Genomic DNA, 19,483 nt, shown 5'->3' with positions numbered 1-19,483 from the left:
AAGAGAAGCAGCGGATAGGAATGAAGATAATCAAGATGCTGAAGGAGGCAATAGGAAGGAATGTGGAGAAGCTTCTTCTAGTGGACCAGCAGAAATTTTTGTACGTTATTACAACTTTCCCTTTGTTTTTAAATTTTAGAACATTCTTATTAAATTTTAGAACATGCTTATTAAATTGTAGAACATGCTTACTATTATTTATAACTTGCCCTGTTTTTTTATTATGGATTTGTATATGCATGAATTTCTTTCTAAGTTCCAATCATTAGCTAAAGAACTGGGTTCTAAAGTTAATGAAATGTACTGTATGTTGAGAGAAGCTAATGTTGTTTTTGGTGAAGATGGTACAAGCGTTGAGATGGGTAATGTGATCAAGAGTTTATGGAGTAAATATACTCGAGGCAATGAAGATCCAGTTACTCAATGTGAAGGAGGGAAAGAAGAAGTTGTTAATGAGAACAAAGCTGAAAGTAAAAAAGATACAGGAATGACTGGAGATTTTGAATGTGATTTGTCTACTCAAGATAGTCATCCTTATCTTAATTCTGATTTTTTTGATGAGATAGATGCTTTAGTTGAAAGAATAAAAAGAGAGAAGAAAGATCAGAGAGAAAGTGAAACTCCAATGAAGAAATCTGAAGAAAAATATTCTTGTCCAAATTTTAATTTGTTGAGTCAAGAGTTGCATGATTTTGTTAAAGCTGAAGGTGGATCTACACAAGCAAAAAAATTTGTTGAGAAAGTGGATGTTACAGATGTGAAGAATAATTCTGATACTGAAGTAATGTATGTGATAAGAATTATTTTATATTTTGTTTATGTTTTTTAATGTTTGTTATATTTTAGAACATATGCCTTATTGTTTAGGACATAGGTTTTATGTTTCTGATTATCTTATTCTTTTTTATGTTTTAAGGTGGTTTGTTTTGTCAACAGGTTTGTTGTTGATGATGGAATTGATAACGTGGAGACAGAAGATGCGGTGGATGTAAATTTGCAAGTTTTGCCTAGAAATATTCCAGATAAGTTACAGAGTCTGTGCAAATGGGCTAATTCGGAGTTGGTGAAAGGCAATTTTGTTAGCTATGTTGTTGGTGAAGAATTGTTTGGACATGCTGCTAAAGCATTATTGTTGAGGCAGGATATATATTCTATGGTTCATATGGAAGAGATAACTTGCAACGTTATAATTTTCTATATGAGGTATTTTGTTTTTGAAATATTATAGTTTTATTTATATTAGTTGTAGTTGATTCTGACTATTTACTTTTGTGTTTTTATGTAGCTACTTGTTTAATTTGTTGAAGAAAAGAGGAATGGACAAATTGTTTTATTTTGTTGATCCTCATTACACTTATTCAATTGGAAGTTCTAAAACAGTAAGACATCGCTCATATGAGTTGATGAATCGATTGAAGATGTCCACAATGGATAAGTCTATCTTTTTGTGTCCATATAATACAGGGTATGAATATTTTAGTTATTTTATTTAATATTTTTGTAAGTAATTTTCTTTATTTTGAAATAATAATGGTATTATTTTAAGTGGACACTGGACGTTGTCAGTTATCGATTTGAAAATTTTTAGAGCTTATTGGTTGGATCCGTTGAGAAGGCGTTTGCCAAAGGCAGATGTATGGATGAATGTTGTGAATGAGTATGTTTTTTGTTTATATTTTGTTTTATAGTTTATTTGATATATAATTATGTTTTAAGATTAAGATTACAGTAAAACCTCTATAAATTAATACTCGATAAATTAATAAACTCTTTAAATTAATAATTTCTTCTGGTCCCGACTTGGGCCAGTTCAAAAAAATGATCAATTTTAATAAATTAATAAGATAATAATTTTCTAGAACAACCCTTTATAAATACATTGTATTATTACCTCTATAAATTAATAATTTCTCAAATACATATATAAAATATATATAGATATACATACTTAGGGATAGGTAAAGGCTATGCTTAGGTAAAAAACAAAGTAACCATAGAAGGCACCGCTTAGGATAATTTAGCAAAATATGAATCTATAGTATATTTTGTTTTTTCTTGAAATTTAAATCTAGTTGAATTTCATCTCTAACTATTCTGAGTGCATTCAAAAGTTCTAGTGTATACTTGTCAAATTGTAACAAAAAATGGTAAAGGATGATGCTATAATTGTTTCATTTCTTGTGACTGTTTCAAAGGTACCCAATCATCCTCAGCTTCATCCTCAATTGAATTTTGCATAACGCTCACAATTTCTTCTAAACTTTGGACTTGTAAGCATTCAATTGAATTTTGCATAGTGCTCGACACAATGAACTTTCAAGTTCAATTAACTTATATAATGCACATTTAATTTTATTTGTTCATTGATTTTAGACAAAAACTTCATTTAAATTAGTAATTTCAATTTTATTTTTAAAAAATTTAAAATCACTTTATAAATTAATAATTATTAATTTATCGATTAATTAATAACTCTATAAATTAATAAAATTTCATGGTCCCAACATTATTAATTTATAGAGGTTTTACTGTATGTACCTGATTTTAATGAATTTCATTTTAACAGCGCTATTCTATTATACTCTGAGAATGATCAAATTAAAATCAAATGGACTGCACTTTTGGTAACTCTTAACTTGTATATTGGTTTTGTACATGTGTGAAATTGTTTAGAACGTAAAGGTTAGATTGATGTACATGATTTAATGTTGTGCTTGTTGTGTTGTAGGGTGTGCTAGAGCAGAAAGATCATAAAACATGAGAGATATTGTGATGGACAATGATTTGAAGTTTGCTGAAAAGGTATAGTGCACTTATAATAAATGTTTTGTTGCATTATTTTGAAATTATAATTTGTTTAATGGTTTTAATTTTTTTTTATTTTGTAGTGGAAAAGTAGGTGTGGTATGCAATATAGTCAATTTGATTTGGGTGAAGTTCGGAAAGAGTTTGTGGAAGAAGTGATAAGAGTAGGAGTTACTGGACTTGATGACTGTTTTGCTGATGATGTTTCTGATAGTAATGTAATGTAAGTGATATTTAAGAATTTTTGTAATTTAGATCATGTGTATGTGTTTTTGGAACATATGGTTTATATTTTAGAACATGAGAATAGAATTTAAGAGTATGTGGTTTCTGTTTTGGAACATGGTTAATTTTTTCCCCTTTTGTTATTTTTTTATGTTGTTAATAGGAGAGTAGACAAAGATGTAGTTGAGAAAGCGCAAAAATGTGGTGTTGGAAATCGTGCAAAAGGGATTTCAAAGTTGCCTGTATATCTACAGTCTCCATTTTTTGTTGAGTCTGAGCATTTACTAAAGAATATGCTTGGTTCGAGGAGAATGTTGGTGGAATATGCTTTCTGTAATGGAGACCCACAGTAAGATCTTAATTGAATGTTGTTTGTGTTAATTTGAATTTTCTTTAAGATATACTTATTGTTTTTATTTTATTCTGTTTGCTTTTTTTGAAGTGAGTTGTTGTATAGTGATTGTTTGTCCACAATCAATAGAGAGGAGATTATGACCTTGTCAGGAAAGAATCATTTGGTTTGTAATGTTGTTGATGCGTGGTCTCGAATATTGAATTGTAAAAGGAAGAGCAGGGGTCAAACTGTGCATAGATTCTTCTTCTCTACTGTACCATTTGTATGTGTTTTTACTTTTTGATATTTATTTTTTTGTTAAAAAGAAATTGGATTATATTAATATGAATGTTGTATTTTTGTATAGGTGTTACTATGTACTGATAAATGACTTCCTGGAACTACTAAGTACAGTGAAAGACACAATGCTTTTTTTGATAGGATTAATTATGAACTTCGTGAGGCTAAAGTAGATAGTTTACAGAGTTATCACTTGGTAATTATATTAAAAGTAAATTGTGTTTTACTGAAATTTTTGTTTGAAATTATTATGATTGCTAATGGTTTTATCTTTTTAGGTGTTCTTTCCGGTTGTTTATGCTGCACATTTCTATCTTTTTGTTATCAACCATTTTACTGGAAAGATAGACGTTATTGATAACAAGGCTCTTGAGAAAGGTGTACAACCTTCTAGTAAATATAAGGGTTTTCCAAAGGCTTTGGTAATATTACTCAACTGTTTTTTAGTTTTGTTATTGTGTTCTATATATTTATTGTCATGTTTGGAAAAACTAACTGTATGTTCTGAATAGTTGATGATATGTTTTAATATTGATAAGGTGTTGTTTTATGTTTTCCAGGTGAAAGCATATTCACTTTATATTAAAAGAGAAAGCCCTGAGTGTTTGAATGATATCAGTGCTTATAGTGCAAGACATTTGAAGTTGAAGTGGAAAGACACAACCAACAATGATGATTGTGGTGTTTTCCTTATGAAGCATATGGAATCATATTTTGCACAATATGTTAATAAATGGGATATTGGAGTTGGAGATAATATTGTGAGTTTTTTTTAAAATCTTTTTTTATGATAGGCTGATGTTATTATTTTGAGAATGTTAGTAATATTGATTTTGTAATATTATAGGTTGGTCAGTTGAAGAATTTTAGAGTTGAGTACTGTTGGAGGATTTTGTCAGATTCTGGAAACAAAGAAATTGCTGCTATATTAATTTTATATTGTGTAGTTGCTGTAAATATTTCTAGCATTGTATTTTGGAATTTTAGAATATTTTTTGTACAAGTATTATAGTTCAGTTAGTTATAATGTGTAATATATATGGGATAGTTATTGTAATTTTTGTAAAATATATTGTAGAAGTTTCTGTTGGCAAAGTTTGTGTTTTATTTTTTAACATGTTATATATGTTAGAACATAAGACATATTATTTGGAACATACACGATTTTGATAACAACAATGAAGTATAGATTGGATATATTTGTTTAGAGTGGAAAGGTGTGCAGCTTAGAGACTTGTTTAACAAAATGTGTAATCATATGGAAATTCATCAGAATAGCATGAGAAGTTTGAAGTTAAAATGAATCTTGTCATCAAGATTTATGATACATGTCATAATGATCATATTTATAATACTTAAAATATGATAATTTTGGCACACGTCATACATTGGATAGAATATAGATAAAAAGATAAAGGAACATGAAATAATTATTATACTTATAATACTTTGAAATATGATAATTATGTCATTGAATGAAATACGGGTAAAAAGATAGAGAAATAAAAATAACAAAATTTAGAGAAATAAAAATAACAAATATTCAACTTCTTACATAGAAAAATAATAATTCTGTGACAATAAATTGTATATTGGAAAGATTAAATCGTTGTTCTAAAACATGTATCATATGTTCTAAACAATATATCATATGTTCTAAACAATATAAGAGATTAGTTGTTCTCCTTTTCTGGACAGTTTCTGCTATCATGGTTAGAAGGCTGTTTACAGACTCTGCATAAGCTCTTTTTTTCTGGTTTTCCTCAACAGCTTTCTCTCTTTCACTCTTCAATCTTTTATCACTGTTTTCTTTTGGAATATGTACACCTGTACCTTTGTTCTTTGATATTTTTGGTGCTTTGACATTAATTTCAGTTGGTACACTAGTTCCAATCAACATTTCAATGTCTTGATTTTTTGTAAAAGTTCTGTTTTTCTCAGTGTCTTTTTGAGTGATGTTAGCTTCTAAATCCATTCTGATTCCTTGAAACTTCTTCACAAGATCCTTTATATTTTCCTCATTACCTTGAGCCAAATAGACACAAACATTAATCTCTGACCATAGTTGATTCAGCAATGTTTTCTTATCAATTGTAGCAGCACATTCTTCCATAAGATTTCCGTGCAGATTGATGTTTTTTTTAACTTGTTGCTAATGTAGTCCATCTGTTAAGCACATACATGTTAGGAATTGATTCAAGCATTTTTGCCTTCCAAACCCACACCATGTGTCTACATGGTAAGCCTTGTCTTTCAAACTTCTTGCACAAACATTTTGTTTCGTCTTCAATGTTGTTGTACATAACCTGAAAGTTTTTTGATGTCCTTTGCTCTTTGATAGTGTAAATTTCGAAAGGAGGTTGTTTATAGAATCCGTCTATTCCATAAAAGAAAGAAGCATTATAAACCTCTTCCTGAAACTCATAAAAGACAGTAGTTGTATAAACATCAGCTCCATGTGTTTCAATACCCATTGGTGTTTTGCATACATGTCTTTTATGTTTGGCATCATTGTCATTGTGAGCTTGGTTATGCCTTTGTGCATCCATTGCACTATCAAATCTCAAATAAAATTCTATAAGACTTAAATGAGAATTTGTAAAAGCAGTGAAAAAGTTGTTCTCGCTCTCTGACCTTGATGTAGTTCTCATAATTCCTCCTAGGAATAAGTCTCTGAAGTACGCTGGAATCCACATTTTTCTGATTTCAAATATTTGACATAACCATTCATGTTTTTCCAAATTAAACTCTGAAACTGCTTTCCATTTTTCATCAAATTCTTCAGGTTCAATCTCAACACTCCAGACAATTGGTTGAATCATTTTTAAGAAATTGGTTTCTTGCATAATTGCACGACCTATTAAGAAACCCAGTAAGTAGAACAATCAAAACATACAATTTAATACATTGGAACATACAATTTAATACCTGATCAAAACATATAGTAGAACAATCAAGCAGTAAAATTTTTAATTGTAAACAAAGCTTTAGAAGGCTTACCTAATTTATCATTCATCTTTTTCATAATGTGCCACATGCAGAATCTATGTTCTGTTTTTTGGAAAACATTTTTTATTGCAATCTTCATTGCTGGATCTTGATCTGTTATTAAGCACGTAGGTTCATTGCTTCCCATTGCGTTAAGAAACGTTTTGAAAACCCACTCAAATGATGCAATATCTTCTTTAGCAATGAAACAAGCAGCGAACGTAACACATTTTTTGTGGTGGTTTACTCCAGTAAAGGGGCCAAAGATCATGTTATATCTGTGGAAATAAGAAAACGTTTTAAGGATATAAGAATAAGATTTTAGAATATGACAATAAGATATTAGAACATGCCAATAAATATTTAGAACATTGCAATAAGAAATTGGTACATGTAATATAATGGCAAAAAGCATCATGAGGCCCCTGATCTTTCATTGTTTGGTGCATTAAGCCCTCGATCTTTCATTTAGACACATTAAGCCCTTGATCTTTCATTGTTTGGTGCATTAAGCCATCGATCTTTCATTTAGACACATTGAGCCCTTGATATTTCATATATGGGTGTATTAGGTCCTTTTGTAAATCAATTCATATATGGGTGTATTAAGGGTCTGTTTGGTTCAACTGTTAGCTAGTAAATGTTGCTGTTGATGTTAGCTGTTGTAGTAAGCTGTTTGTTGTTGCCGTTGGTTGTTTGTTATTAATTATTTAATTATTAGTGTTTGGTAAAATTATACTGAACTGTTACTATTAGTATATATTTATTTCTAATATGGACATGTTTTAAATTAATCTACAAATAAATTATAAAATAAAAAATATATTATACAAATTAATAAAAATAAATTATATAAAGAATAAAAATTAAAAAATTTATTGAATGCAACAAAACTTTGTTTTTCGATAATTGTGTTCTAGAAATAAAAATAATGTCAAAAAGGAAACACATTTTGTGGAAATAAGAAGGATAATTTTGTCAATAACAAGTAACTACAAACAACTATCCATGAAAAGCTCTAAAAAAGAGCTTTTTGTGAAAAGCTCCAAAATGCTGCAGTATCCAGAGAAAATACTAAACGATGCGGTTATATAAACCTAACCAAACGCTATGTTTCCTGCGGTTTGGAGTAAAACGCTAATAATTAAACAACTAATAACAAACAGCTTACTACAACCGCAAACAGCTAACAGCAACAACAACATCTATTAGCTAACAGTTGAACCAAACAGGCCCTTAATACACCCATATATGAATTGATTTACAAGAGGACCTAATACACCCATATATGAAAGATCAATGGCTCAATGTGTCTAAATGAAAGATCGAGGGCTTAATGCACCAAACAATGAAAGATCAGGGGCTCAATCTGTCTAAATGAAAGATCAAGGGCTTAATGCACCAAATATTGAAAGATCGGGGGCCTCAGGATGTTTTTTGCCTAATATAATACCTGTTTGTTTGGTATGTTACCATATCACCAAATAGAGCATAATTCTTTCTACAAATAGGGTATGCCCATAAAGCTCTACAGAGATGATCGTCTTCATCCATATCAAAGTCGGAAAAAAAGCAGACCATAGAAGTTTTTTCTTGCTGAAAATGTCAATAAACATTTGGGCATCTGACTCATAAATGTAAGCTTTTAAATCTCTGTGGAAGTTTTTGAAATCTTGCTTAGATGCTCCTACATTGTTGTATCCTCCAACATTTTCTTTTATTTGTCTGTATGTTCTTACGGGTCCGATATTCATCTACACAAAACACATGAACAAATTTTATAAAGAAAGTAAATACAATTTGAAAACATTGTAGATGTTGTTAGGAAAGTAAATTTAGAATATGACTCACCTTAGAATTATCAACAATCAACTTCTTGTGTAGTATTGTCAGTTTTCTTTCCTGTTTTTGAAATTTCATACAGCGTGGACTGTAAAGTGGGTGTGTATGTTCCTCTTTTAAACGAAAGACAATATATTTTCCATCATTGCAGTACTTTAAAACAATTTGTGCTTGGCATCCAACACGTGTGATTAATCTTCTTCTCGGTTTTTGTCTTTCAGTATCTTCAACATTTTTTTTCTGCTTATGGCCTGCTTTATTGCACAAACAGTATTGAAAAATCACAACATTTGTGTTCTTTTTTTTTTTAACTGTAGATTTTCTAATATTAAATCCTGCTTCAGTGGCATATGCTTTGTAAAATTCAATACCCTCATCAATAGTATTAAATTTTGTTCCTACAATAGGTATTTTTTCTGGAGAGCAACATGGCTTCCATTCTTTTGTTCCTTCAGGAGTCAGCACAATTTCTACTTATGGAGTGTAGGATATAATTGCAGTGGAAGAATCATTTGGCTGCTCTTCATTTGACACTACATTTAAGTGCAATTTTGGAACATATGTGATAATATATAGCACATATGAACAATTGTTTAGAACATGAGGTACAGTTTGAAGAACGTAGTGAACTCTATATTTCAATATACTCAATTTTATTTTTTCAACAATTTTTACAACTAATTATAAATAAAAAATGATTAATATGTACTATTATCTATATAACACATGAACAATTATTTAGAACAAGATTTTTTAGATTATGAAGAACAGAGAAATTATGAAGAACACATGTACCTCTTTCAATAGTTGAAGACAGAGAAATTTCATGGTTATCATCATTCTCCTGTAGATCATTATCTATTATTTCATGCAATTCCATTGTTTCGGAATAGAATCTGAATGATTTCCAATCTGTTTCAGATTTAAGCAATTTCTGAATAATTATAAACATAAAAAATAGAACACAATTTAATATTTATTTATAGTTGTTGGAGATAAAATTACCCGATTGATGCTATTTCTTTGATTGTAGATCGTTTTTTCTTAATCTGATTTGCGATTTCAGATTATTTTTGGAGTGTTTAATGACGGAACGATGAGGAAGGAGGTCGATCTAATTGACGATGATGAAGAACGATGATGGAGAACGATGATGGAGAAGATGATGGAGAACGATGATGGAGAAGATGATGGAGATCGCTGATGAAGAACGATGATGAAGAACGATGATGGAGAAGATGTGAGGGATTTGAGCGTTTTTTTATCGTGATTTTGCTGTGAGTGATTTGCGCGATTTGTTTATTGGAATAGCAGGTGTTTTGTAGAATGACCAAAACGGCGTAGTTTTAATTGGTTCTCACCTATGAAAGTGTCCTCATCTAAGGGAGAGTTCTCACTTGATCCCTCCCCTATATAAGTTGGAAACCTACCGTGTTCTGTGTATATATATATATATATATATATATATATATATATATATATATATATATATATATATATATACAGAACACGGTATGTTTCCAACTTTCTTTCCCTAACAATTTGTGCTGCCTGCCTCTCTTCATTGACATCCGGTGAACGCTTCAGTCTCTAGCCACAAGTAAGTCTTTTGTTGAGTCAACTTCTAGTAGGATATGTCTAACTTCTGATTGTTGGTCTTCTATTACAACAGATGGGTATATCTGTTTGACCGGACATTTTATTGATAAAGATTGGAATATCCAAAAGAGAATTTTAAACTTTTGTTATTTGCCTACTCCACATAATGGTGTAGCTCTGTGTGAAAAAATTTACAATTTCTTGTGTGGTTGGAAAATTATTGGTAGAATTTTTTCACTCACTTTGGATAATGCAAGTGCAAATGATACATGTGTGGACTTGTTGAAAAATTTATTGAATAACAAGGGTGGTCTATTAAACCATGGAGATTTTTTTCATATGAGATGTTCTGCTCAAATTCTAAATTTAATAGTTCAGGATGAGTTGAAAGAAATTGATGACTCAGTTGGAATGCATTGAATTAAAGACTAATGAACAAGATTATAATTCCGTTGTTGTTTAAGTTGAATTGAATGTTTTAGTTTTAGTTTATTTGTTATTTAGAATTGATTTTTTTTTTATTTTGTTTGTAAGTTTTGGATTTTAGACTTTTGATGTTATCTTATTGAATTTGTTTTGTTAGTTTGTATTGGATTTTATTTTTTCATATGCAATTATGCATGTTTTTATTTTCTTTTTCATTTTGTTTAGTTGAATATTTTTTTTAGTATGGAGTTGTAAAATTAAATGGGTTAGCCAGGTTGACACGTTCAACTCGCTTCTTAAACGACTCGTGCCGAGTCGACCATTTATTAAATGGGTTGGGTCAGGATTAGGATAAATGGGTCACCTGAGTAAGTCGACACGACACGTTTACAACCCGTGAACCCATATTGACACTTGGCAAGTTTATCAGTTACTTGGTTATTTTCCTTGTGGATGCGTTTGGTATAATGTAATATAATTAAAATTGTAATGTAATCAAACTTGTAATGGAATGGAACGGTGATTCCATTACCATGTTTGGTAAAAAAAATGATGAAATATAATTACCGTTACAATACTTATGTTTGCTTAGTTAAATGTAATCGTAAAATTTTATTTACATAATTAAAATCAACAAAAAAAACATGAAAATCGTGGAATTAGTATATAATTTTCGTGTTTTCATAGTATTTTTTTACATTTTTCTCGTTTTTTCGTTTTCCATTTTCACTGTTTTTTTCTATTTTCTCATTTTCTTATTTTTCATGTTTTTTTTTTTGCTTTTTTTTTCGTTTTTAGGTTTTCTAGTTTTTGCGTTTTTGAGAATGATGAAAAGTGAGATTTGACAAATGAGAGGTTAGATAGAACTTTAAAGATAGAAATTAGGATTACTTGTTGGATGTAATGAAAATTCAATCCAATTTTTTTTATGTAATGGGGATTACAATAGTTGTTAAACAAAATTTAATCTATGGATTTCTCATTCCATTACAACAAATTTTTTTTTGAATAAAAACATAACTTATTATTATCTTAAATCAGAAGATAGAACATCAAGTATAAACGATGGTGGACAAACCCACTCACCACGAACAGAACTAGAAGTAACAGCTTTAGCAAGACTATGGGCTGCTAAATTCGCTGATCGTTTCACAAAAGAGATAGAACAAGTGTTCAAATCTCGTAATAAATCACAACACTCACAAATAACATCAGCCAAATATGATAATCGAATGTTTTGATGTTGAATATCCCGAACCACCGCCAAACAATCAGATTGAAATTCGACGTGTCCTAGGTTGAAATCCTTGACCCATGATAACGCTTCGCGGGTCGCCATAGCCTCTGCCAAGGGAGGATTAACTGTATCTGCAAGATAGCCCATACGAGCCGCAAAACATCGCCCTTGGTGATCTCGTAGAAGAAAACCATATGAACATGGTAATGACCCTTCAATCTAATGGATATTTCATTACAAAGCCCATTACTTCTTACCAAACGGACCCTAAATGTATGGAGAATACTGACTTTCTAGTTTCTATCAAAAAGCTCAATGTAAGCGAATATGAGGTTGTTGCATAAGCTAGAGTTCCCGCATCTTCTATTTAGCCATTAAACGGCCAAGACTGAATCACTCTCTAACAATAATGTGTGTACTCCCCATGCTCCAAACTAGATCCAAACAATTGTAAATGGCACATAGTTCCGCTTGAATGGAAGAACAAATTCCGATATTGATTGCAAAACCGGACACCCACTGCCTTCCAAATTTCTGATGACACCACCTTCTCCTGCAAATACATGGGTTGCCTTTACTACTTATGTCTGTGTTCAGTTTGAAATAGGGAAGAACAGGAGCCTGCCAACGAACATGGATATCTCTTCGAGTCATAGGCATACGACTAAGATCCTCACCAATCCTGAAAGCGTTAGAGGTATCGTTTAAAGTGGATATGAGGAAGCCAATCCTTGTTCCGGTCTCATGCTTTGTCCCCTCGAAGATCTTAATGCAACACCATTTTCAGAGCCACCATGTTGTGGTAGAGAAAAAAAAATTCCACGTAATGATAAGCTCATGATGAACAAAGGATTAATGTTAAACAAAATCCAATCTTGCAAATTTAAAAACGTCTAAAAATTCCAAAGATTATTTGAAATGAAATGGCTCCAAATTTGTTTAGCTTTATAGTAATCTCTAAGGATATGCAAGGTTGTCTAGGAATGGGAATGTTAAATATGGCATATATCAATTCGGGTAAAGCCATGCCTGCTCCATTCAAAATTACCTAGTAATCTTCCATGAAGCACAATCCATAAGAAGGTGCAGATTTTGTGAGGAACTTTCAGCTGCCAAAGACTCTTACAATTGATGTCCTTCAAACTTACCAAAGTACTTAATTAGGAACAGTAAGCAGACTTAACTGTAAAGGAGCCATTAGGGGAAAGTTCCCAACACATGTTGTCTAGGTTGGCAGGATCCATATTAATCAACATACTATTTAGCATTTTAGCAATTTCATCAGTAATATACTTATTAAGCAAATCCCATTTCCACCCACTCGAGTCCCAGTAAAAAGAAACAGTGTTAAACCTCTCCACAAGAGGAATCTCTACATTGATAGCTAAAATAATCGGTCTGTCCAACAACCATTTATAGGTCCAAAATAGTGTGTTCTCGCCATTACCCACTCTATGTCGCAAACCTATCACAATCACATGTTTTGCTTTTACAATACCTCTCTAATTGTGAAAGGCGATTCGTTTGTGCTCTAGCTTGTTAGATGTAGGGTTAGTCCGAATGTATTTGGCATGAAGGACTTGACTCCAATGTTGATCCGAATCATAGATGCAACGCCATCCTAATTTTGCCAAGAAGGCTAGGTTCATTTTCGGAGGTCTAAAATATCCATATCACCTTGCTCCTTGGCTTGGTCACCATATGCCAATCAATGAGGCTAGTTTTAGTCGTACTAACATTGCCCCCCCCCCCCCACCCCCCACACATGAATCTTCTTGTTATTTTTTCAATTTCATCAATAATTCATGTAGGTAGCGAGAGAGTTTGCATGGAATAAAAAGGAATGCTAGTAAGGACCGATTTTACCAGAGTGGACCTGCGAGATTTAAAGTCCTTACTTTCCAACCTGATAGGCAATTCTAGACTCTATCAACAACATATTGAAAGGAAAAATTTATCAGACAGCCGTGAATGGCGGACATGCCAAGGTACAACCCAATATCAGACATGATCGGAATATCAAAGATGCTACTGATAATTTCGGCTTGGTCCAAGGTCACATTTTTTCTATAAAAATACCATACTTGGAGAAGTTGACCTTCTACTCGAGCACATGCAAAAGGTCTCCAGAAAGTCATTGATAACCATCATCTAATCTGGGGAAGCCTTTGCAAATAAGACAATGCCATCCGCAAAAAACAAATGTGAGAGCGTTTGGCCTCTCTCAGAAGTCCGAATGGGTTTCCACATCCCTTCATTGACATCTAAATTGATGAAGTGAGAAAGTCTCTCAATGCAAAGCACTAAGATATATGGTGAAATAGAGTCTCCCTGTCCGATTCCACGAGATGGTTGGAAATGGTCCAATTTCTTACCATTCCAAAGAACAGAAAGATTAGGACTCCGAATACATTCCATGATGTTTCTATTCCAAGTACGGTTGAAACTAGCCACCTCAAAAGTATCCTTAATGAAGTTCCAATCAAGTTTGTAATAGGCCTTCTCTAGGTCAATTTTGATGATCATATGACCCTTACCATGCTTTCTGTTGTGCATTGAATGAATAACTTCTTGGAAAATGATAATATTATACACAATTTAACGACCAGGGACAAAGCTACTCTGGTGAGGAGACATAATATCTGGAAGGACAGTTTCTAATCAGTTGGCTAAAGTTTTGTGATAATCTTGTAAGCCATATTGTAGAGTCCAATAGGCCTCAGTTGCTTCATACTTACTAGGTTCTGTACTTTGGATATTATGCAAATAAGTGTATCATTGAGGGTCTCTGCATCTTTAGACTCGGTTGCTTTATAACTACAGGGTCTCTGTATCTTTAGATTGCTGATACTCTGTCTTATTTGGGGGCTGTAATGGTTTGTTAGAATCCACTTACAATCTGTGGGCCGTGAGCCCACTCCCAACTAAGAACAGACCCATATGATCGTGCAAATAGAATATCTGAGTTGAAGCCTATAGAACGGTACATTAGAGGGATGAATTTAATTAAATAATTAACAGTAAAATATCGAGGTAATTAATTAGTACTTAAATTAATTGGTTAATTGTTACTTTATATCAATCTAATCAATTAATGGATTTAGGGATTGAGTGTCTAATTGATTAATTAGTTTACAGAATGTAATTAATTAATTTACAAATTAATGGAATTATATTCAATGAATAATTAATTAAATTAGTACGTCAATTTATTAACTAGTGTGATTTATTTTATTTGGACAGTTAAATTTAATCAAACTATAATTAATTTTATAGTATAAATACTTTTGGTACTTATTTATGTAATTAGAATAGTTTTACATTAAGTTTGTAATTAATAAATTAAACCTAATTCTATTAGGACTATAAATACACTAAATATTAAAACCCTAATAAATCCTAACCTAATTATCTACTTGAGAATTTCGGCCCTCCTAGTGAAAGAAGAGGGAATTCAGCCAGCTTAAAATAATCTCCCCTATTATTCCGTTCTTCGACTAACATCGATTCCATCTCGTGAGGTGTTCATGCACTAGACTGTGGAGATCAACTACTTTGTGGATTTTGCAGCAATCTCTAGAAGAGATAGAACGAGTAAGTTTTATTCCTCGGTGAATTAAAACAGTTTTATTCAATCAATTGTTAACAGACAAAGATTTAAAACTGTCAAGAATCCCTAACATTTGGTTCCTATCACATATACGAAAATACTTAATCATCAACTTCTTTAGTGAATTTTTTTGTTTTAACTTTATAATATCATTCTTCTCACCCATTAATCTTCTTCTCCTCTATATGCAACTTCTGCACAAACTTTTTTTTTTTGGCTTCTTCAGATAGGGATGTAAATGAGTCGAGATGCTCATAAGCTGAAAAACGTTCGCTCGATAAAAACTTGATCATATTCGGCTCAATTTATAAACGATCTAAGCTTGAGCACGATAAAACTCGGCTCAAAAGCTCATGAGCATGCTCGATTATAGGTTCATCAACAAGCTCATGAACAACATTAATTATATTGTTTATGAAAATGCTTGTAAGAAAGTATGGTTCAACTATTTTTTAATAATAGTATTTCTATAAAAGAAAATGTAAAACAACGTAATTTTATGTAAACTTTACTTTTGTAGGTTTCAGAACTATGTTTATGTAGTTTTATGTTAAAGAAATTTCAAATGAACATAATTAATGAGCAATTTGTGAGCGAAGTTCGTGAATAGAGTTAACGAGTTGTTAGGAGCAACTCACAGATGAGATGTTGAGCTTGAGCTCATTAATTTTCTAATGAACCGAGGATGGACAGGCAAAAGCTCGGTTCGACTCGCTCGATTACAGCCCTATCGGAACCACCATCCTTATCAATTTTTCTCTTTCAAAATATAGAAAGAGGAACTAGAATATTCAAATCATCCATTATATCAACCAAAGCTTTCACTTTAGAGCTCTTTGAAATAGAAATAGATGCTTCATTATTATCACAATGAAGATTAAAATGAACTTTTTTTTATTACGCTTCGTCATTCGTAAAAATCTACAAGACCTTGAAATACACAAAAAAATGACAAAAAAAAAAACAAGAAAACAAAAACAAAACATAAACATAAACATAAATAAACAACCGAATGAAAGAAAAAAAATACATGATAAGAAAAAAAACTAAGTGAAATTCAGACAAAAAATAATATAAACAATAATTATCAACAAATAAGCAACGATAGTACTGAATATTCATATTTTTCTCTAAAAGACTAATCCTTAGTCGCACCGTGAAGGGCCTAGAAAGTGTCTAAATGATCGCCAAATCGATAGCCCCATACGTGAGCGAGGTTCGAACCTTTACCATATCTTAAGGAGTGAGAGTGCTCCAACCACATTTATTTTTATGTCCTCTTTAGTTCTTACGTTTGTGTGTATAGTTAAATTAGACTAAATAAATTTTAAAATACCGAAGTTACCATTTACTCTATGTCTTAATAATAAAAACATATATTTTCCTATTTTTTGTTTTTTTCTCTACATAATTATAACCCCTCAAATATTAAGTAATTGATTTAATAATTTTTATATAATTATAGAAAATTAATTTAGTAGAGTAGAAAAATTAAAAAATTATCAAAATATTTTAAAATGATTAAAATAGTAGTAAAATCATATAAAATTGTAAAATTGATTTTTTTCTATCTCTAATAAACTTTATGAATTAAATCGATAAAAATATGAATTTTTTGAAAAAATTATTAAACCATTTATGAGAATATTTGATTTTAATTTAAATATATTATGTTAAAGATAAAAAGTTATGATAAAAAAATTTAAAAGGATTAATAATATACTTTTTTGTAATTAATATATACAAGTATCGAAATTATTAATGTATATATTACGAAAAAAACCATTAAAATTATTATGATTAAATTTAAGAACTGAATTCCCTTTCGAGATTATTGACCAGTGCATATCAGAGAACCAGTTAGCTGAGCTAGCAAGTCCCTTTCGTGGTGAGGAAATTGATGAAGCACTGAAGCAAATGCACCCAAACAAGGCGCCTGGACCAGATGGGATGCCGACTTTCTTCTATCAAAAGTTTTGGGGTCTGATTGGCAAAGAGGTACGTGATTTTGTTCTAAACTTTTTGAATACGGGGTCTATGCCGCCAAATTTGAACCATATCCTTGTTTATTTGATCCCGAAGAAGAGCAAGATGTCTTCTATGAAGGACTTACGCCCTATCAGTCTATGTAATGTCCTTTACAAACTAATATCTAAAACGCTTGCCAATAGAATTAAAAAAATTCTCCCACGTATCATTTGCCCGTCTCAGAGCGCCTTTGTTCCTGGACGTCTAATAACTGACAATGCTCTTACCGCATTTGAGGTTTTTCATTCGATGAAACATAAATGTAGTGGGAAGAAAGGCTCATTTGCCTTGAAACTTGATATGAGTAAAGCCTATGACAGAATAGAATGGTGCTTCCTAGAGAGAATTGTGCTGCAAATGGGTTTTCCAAGGGATTTTGTGGTTTTAATTATGAAATGTCTTACCTCTGTATCCTTCTCTTTTTTGATAAATGGATAGACAGCTAGTTTTCTAACTCCTTCTAGCGGGCTTCGGCAGGGTGATCCAATCTCACCATACTTGTTCCTTATATGTGCTGAGGCGTTATCTGCTCTAATACGTACTGCTGAAAGGAGAGGTACTATTCATGGTTTCAAAATTGGTCGAAATGGTCCTAACATATCCCACTTGCTATTTGCAGATGATTCTCTGGTTTTTGCTAGGGCTAATATTGATGAGTGCTATCATATAAAAAATGTTCTGAGCTGCTATGAAAGGGCCTCTGGGCAACAGATTAATTATGATAAGACTGAGGTATTCTTTTCAAAAAATGTGCACCCTGATTGGCGCAATCTCATCTGTAACTCATTGGGGGTGCACGAAGTGGGAGCTTTTCAGAAATATTTGGGGCTTCCATCAATTATAGGCAAATCCAAGAAATATGTGTTTGCTTACATCCAAGATAGATTGATGAAGAAAATAAATGGCTGGAAGGAACGCAATTTGTCACAAGCAGGTAAGGAGGTCCTTATAAAATTAGTTGCTCAGTCCATACCTCAATATGTGATGAGTTGCTTTGCTTTGCCGAGTTCATTTTGCTTGGAAATTCAACAGATGATGCGACGCTTTTGGTGGGGTCCGAATGATTCTGAAAGGGGAATTAGTTGGGTGCAGTGGAACAAGATTTGTAAGCCGAAAATAAATGGAGGTCTGGGTTTCAAATGGGTTGAATCTTTCAACCTTGCTATGCTAGCAAAGCAAGGATGGAGGCTATTATCTGATCCGGACTCTCTGTTTGGACAGGTTTTCAAAGCTAAATATTATCCTAACTCCTCGTTCTTAAATGCTTCTACTGGTTTGCATCTGAGCTACGTTTGGCGAAGTATCCTAAAGGGGAGAAACATTTTAAATAAAGGCATCTATTGGCCAATTGGTAATGGAACTAGTGTTAATATTTGGAAAGACAATTGGATATCCACTCAAAAACACATGAAGCCACTGATCTTCTCTCACGCCCCTCCTTCTACTATGGTGAGTTGTTTAATTGATAGGGAAAATCGATGCTGGAATTGGGACTTATTGAATTCTGCATTCTTACCATGTGAAGTCGACTCGATCCTCAAAATCCCTATCAGTTATAGACTACCGGATGACAAACTATTCTGGTCCTATGATAAACGTGGAACCTATTCTGTCAAAACAGGTTACATGGCTGCTGAGGAAATCCGAAGGAGTAATGAGGGAAGCAGTTCCAATTTATTAACGGAAAGAAGGGTCTGGAAATACATCTGGCAAGCAAGAATTCCCCCAAAAGTTAAAGTTTTTTGCTGGCGTTTTGTTCAAAATGCTCTTCCCTGCTTTTCTAATCTTCAACATCGGGGACTTAACGTTAGAAAAAATTGTTGTTTCTGTGGAGCTGTTGGAGAAGACCTGAAGCACATTTTCTGTTTTTGTCCTTTTGCAAAATCAGTTTGGAAATTTTTTGATAGAAACATTAGAATTGATAAATTATTTTCGGCTGGATTTGCAGATTGGCTACAAAATATTACTAAGTTTTCAGGAAAAGTGTGGCTTGACTCTGTATTGTGTTGCTTGTGGATGTTGTGGTTCAATAGAAATAAAATTATACATGGAGGAAAAGGCTTCGACCCGCAGAATTTGGTGGAGAAAG

This window comes from Euphorbia lathyris, chromosome 5, assembly GCF_963576675.1.
Source record: "Euphorbia lathyris chromosome 5, ddEupLath1.1, whole genome shotgun sequence".
Classification (NCBI taxonomy): Eukaryota; Viridiplantae; Streptophyta; class Magnoliopsida; order Malpighiales; family Euphorbiaceae; genus Euphorbia; species Euphorbia lathyris.
This window is presented reverse-complemented; position numbering follows the sequence as displayed.